The following is a 5,000-nucleotide window of genomic DNA, read 5'->3' on the forward strand; positions in this document are numbered from 1 at the left end:
TGAGTGCATGTGTGCGTTTGTGTGCGAGTGCGTGTGCGTTCGCATGTGTGCCTTTGTGTGTGAGTGTGTGTGCGTTTGCATGTGTGCCTTTGTGTGTGAGTGTGTGTGCGTTTTCATGTGTGCCTTTGTGTGTGTGTCTTGTTTGTATTGCATGTGGGTGGATGAGTGTGTGTCTTGTTTGTATTGCATGTGTGTGTGTCTTGTTTGTATTGCATGTGGGTGGATGGGTGTGTGTCTTGTTTGTATTGCATGTGGGTTGATGGGTGTGTGTCTTGTTTGTATTGCATGTGTGTGTGTCTTGTTTGTATTGCATGTGTGTGTGTGTCTTGTTTGTATTGCATGTGGGTGCATGTGTGTGTGTCTTGTTTGTATTGCATGTGGGTGGATGGGTGGGTGCCAATGGAATGCTCCCTGAAGTCGCACCCTGTTCACTTGTTCGAACCCCGTGTCCCATTAACACGCCCATTAACAGTAATTACGATCGTAGATATGCTAACATCTATTAGCAGGTCTACCCATTATCAGTAAATAAGAGATATGCTAACGTCTATTAGCAGGTCTGTCCATTATCAGTTAATAAGAGATATGCTAACGTCTATTAGCAGGTCTGTCCATTATCAGTTAATAAGAGATATGCTAACGTCTATTAGCAGGTCTGTCCATTATCAGTTAATAAGAGATATGCTAACGTCTATTAGCAGGTCTGTCCATTAACAAGAGCGTAGATATGCTAACGTTTATTAGCAGGCAGGGTTTCCGTTGTCCGGTAATTACCAAATCTCTCCGGTCAAATTGTCCGATTGAAATTGGCTAATAGCCTAATCCCGTCCCCTAACGCAATCTGAATTTGAGAATAAGCCTTAATATGTAGGCCTAAGCCTATTATACGTCCTCTGGCAATGTTTTTTAAATGAACAGGCTCTACCGTTTGAAAGTTATTAAACAACACGCAACCTATGCTGCATTTCAAATAGGAAGCGCACGCTTAAAACGCCCATGTTAAACAACGAACAAATGAGAGGCGGTTCAAACATGGCCAGGCCCAGGCAGACTAGCCTTAAACATTTTTTCAGAGGCCAGACGCGATGGATGATGTTAAATTGGTAACGTCTGAAGCCTCAGATGTCCAGTCAACTCCACCACCACCAGATAGAAAGCAGAAGTGTCGGAATCAGTGACATTGGAAGTGGAGTTGCGGGGGGTGCGGCCGCTCCAAGACACTGTCATTCTCCATGTACATTGGACATGCAAAGTGTTCTTTACCCAAAGCATACAGTAGGTTTATGCGTTTTCTGTCTATGATCTGCAGGGTTAGGGCCTCCTCGACGAGGCGATTACTGGTCCGCGGATAATTTCTGGCACAATTAAACGGTATCATTGAACCATTGAACCGCGGCCGAAAGAAAAAGAAACTAAACATTTCCCAGAATAGGAAACATTTCTTAATTTATTGTTATCAAATAAAGAGGCATAGCATTAGGGGGTAGTGGTCGGAGCGCTCATTCTTGTGCACATCTGTGCAAGTTAAACAGTCACCACTGAGATAACGTGGGTAACAGCAACAAACAACGTAGCCTTTTTAAAACAACGAACGAAGTGGACTCTTGCTGTCCATGAAAAGATACTGGCTAGATCTTGTTAGGCATGTTTAAGTTAGGCTAATTAACATGTTGCATTCTATACAGATTATGTAATTCTTTAAGCTACATAGCCTGTCTCCAGTTTTCCTCAGTTTGACTAATTAAGAAGGGATAATAGGATATTTGACCGGCATATCATCAAAATGTCCGGAAAACGAAACCTCTGCCGGTCACTTTGACCGGCACCATTTTTTTCTAGCGGAAACTCTGTTAGCAGGTCTGCCCATTATCAGTAAATAAGAGATATGCTAACGTCTATTAGCAGGTCTGTCCATTATCAGTAAATAATAGCTATATAGCTACATAGCTACATGGATGAAGGCACACCACCTCCAGCTGAACCTCTCAAAGACTGAACTGCTGGTCCTCCCAGCTAAACCTACCATACACCACGACATCAACATCAAATTTGACTCCCTGTCTGTTTCACCTACCAGGACTGCAAGAAATCTAGGAGTTGTTCTCAACAACCAGCTAAACTTCTCAGATCATGTTGCCTCAGTCGCCCGGTCATGCCGTTTCGCACTCTACAACATACGGAAAATCAGGACTTACTTAACTCAAGATGCTACCCAACTTCTGGTTCAGGCAATAGTCACCTCACGACTCGACTACTGCAATGCCCTCCTGACAGGTCTCCCAGCCTGCGCAGTGAAACCCCTTCAGATGATCCAGAACGCGGCGGCGCGCCTGGTCTACAACCAACCCAAAAGGGCACATGTTACCCCGCTACTCATCCAGCTACATTGGCTACCTATGGCGGCCCGCATCAAATTCAAGGCTCTAACGCTTGCCTACAAAGTAGTCTCCGGTTCTGCTCCCACCTACTTGAATGCCCTCATACAGACATACGCTACCTCCAGACCGCTGCGCTCCTCAGACGTCTAGCTCTACCTCCGGTACGCTCAGGCCAATCCAAACTGTTCTCATCTGTTGTTCCTCGTTGGTGGAACACACTGCCAGTTCCTACAAGGGCAGGGACATCCCTCTCCATTTTCAAAAAACTCCTGAAGACCCAGCTCTTTAGAGAACATCTCCTCTCATAGCACCACGTACAACAAGTCTTGCTGATCCTAGCACTCACCAGCCGTCTTAAACTGACACGTTACTGTTAAAAATAGCACTCTCTGATGCACTTATTCTTACTGTACTCTAATGTTTTTTAAATTGTCCTAAAATTGTTGAGAATTGCTCTAAAAACTTAAACTGAAAAAAAAAAAAATAAATAAATAAGAGCGCAGATATGCTAATGTCTATTAGCAGGTCTATCCATTATCAGTAAATAAGAGATACGCTAACGTCTATTAGCAGGTCTATCCATTATCAGTAAATAAGAGCGCAGATATGCTAACGTCTATTAGCAGGTCTCACCGATATGAGTCTCCAACCTCTTTCTGTCGCAATGTTGCCACAACGTTTGTTTGTGTAAAACACTGTGTAATGCTTCATTAGAAGCTGGTATTGCTAGAGAATGGCTAACAGACAGTAGCATTTTCTCACAACTTGTTAAAAATTGGAAGAGCTCGGGTTTTTTACACGGATGTGATCATTCCGAATTACTACACTAGTAGTGACTGATGAGTAATTCTGAACTAGACTGAGCCTGAGTGTGTGTGCATGTGTGCGTGTGTGTGTGTGCACTGTTAGGCATTTCAGCAATTTTTACAGTACTTTACTTCATATCACACAGTAATATACTTTAAATTATTATTTCAGTAAGTTACTGTAAATATGAGGATTTTGCTGTGCCCGGGTGTGCCAGTGTGTAGTCAGGGGTGTGCCATAGGGCTGGGATAAACGATTAAAGTGGAACTTGGCCTTCTGCGTATGAATTTGCATGACTGCTGCTGTCTCTTCCCATTGTGTTTTGGGTTAGAAATGTAAAATTAAAAGGATTGTATTCTCTTTCACCTTCAACCGGGAAAAAAAAGACAAACCATAAAATCTGCTCAAATATTCCTTTGAACTGAGGCGAATAAAAGCATTATTAATAATTATAAATAAACGATTATTTTTTAGTAGTAGTAGTGATGCACTCTCTGATGCAGGAGACCAGGGTTCAATTCCTGCTCACAGCAACAATTTTGAAGGTGCATTTCTCACAGCTAAACCAAGCTAGATAGATAGATACAGTATATAGAGAGATAGGAGGTTGGGCTTGTGGAACTATAGGCTACATGGTCCTCGCTTTAGATTGGGGGGCTGCAAAATGTACTACAAATAGGTAAGAAAGGTCTTATAAGCGTATTAGTTATCAACCTCTTTGTCTTATACACCATTAACAAGCATTAACAAGCTGCTTGTTAACACTTACAACTGTTAACAAATATGCTTGTAAGTAACTTAAAAGGCTGCTTATTAACACTTACAAGCTGCATGTTAACAGTTAGTTAATGTTATTAAAGGATAACAACAGTTAACTAATGAATTGTTAACTGCTTATTATGCACTGTTAATACCTAATAAGCACATGTTATTCTAAAGCATTACCACAGTTTGTACTTCTCCTTTGGACAAGCACTTTTGAGTCTTGGAAAACACTTTTCCATTTCCATCTGGATTTTGCAAACAGTCAATAAAATGAGCCCTGCATGAGTAATACAAGCAGCTGCAAGAAAGCATGCTAAACTTGACATCCAAACAGTATTCTAACGTTAGCTTTGAGATAAGGTTACTGCTTGATTGCATACTGTAACTTAACTTCGTTTAGTCTCCTCAATGTACTATGTTGTGATAAGACCTTAGCAGAGTTTACTTTAACTTTAATGCAGCGGTTTTGAACAAATTTGCGCAGCATGGTCACGATGCTAAGCGGATTTAATAGCAACTTAGCCCACTGTGTTCTATGCAGTGCTTCTATGTGGCAACAACAATCCTTCAACAATCGTGAATATTTTGTTAAATGCACATGCATATTTTGCGTATTTTTTTGCGTCGACGTCATCGATTACGTCGACGCGTTGTCCCAGCCCTAGTGTGCCAGTGTGTGCAGTGTGTAGTCAGGGCTGTGCCAGTGTGTAGTCAGGGGTGTGCAGTGTGTAGTCAGGGCTGTGCCAGTGTGTAGTCAGGGGTGTGCAGTGTGTAGTCAGGGCTGTGTGTTTTAAAGTTTGTGCCAAACGTTGGTCTGACACATCTAAATTATTTTGGCTTTCACGCCTACCACTACTCTGTCTGTTCTTATCATTCACCTCATTGTGTACTGTGTGTGTGTGTGTGTGAGCAGTGTGTGTGTGCGCATGCGTGTGAGTGAGTGTGTGAGCAGTGTGTGTGTGTGTGTGTGTGTGTGCGTGTGCGTGCGTGTGTGTGAGCAGTGTGTGTGTGTGTGCGCGTGCGTGTGTGTGAGCAGTGTGTGTGCGTGCG

This window comes from Alosa pseudoharengus, unplaced genomic scaffold (genome assembly GCF_046254945.1).
Source record: "Alosa pseudoharengus isolate Yale_2024_CS ecotype anadromous, Long Island Sound unplaced genomic scaffold, YU_APseudo_1.1 YU_APseudo_1.1_scf_21, whole genome shotgun sequence".
Lineage (NCBI taxonomy): Eukaryota > Metazoa > Chordata > Actinopteri > Clupeiformes > Clupeidae > Alosa > Alosa pseudoharengus.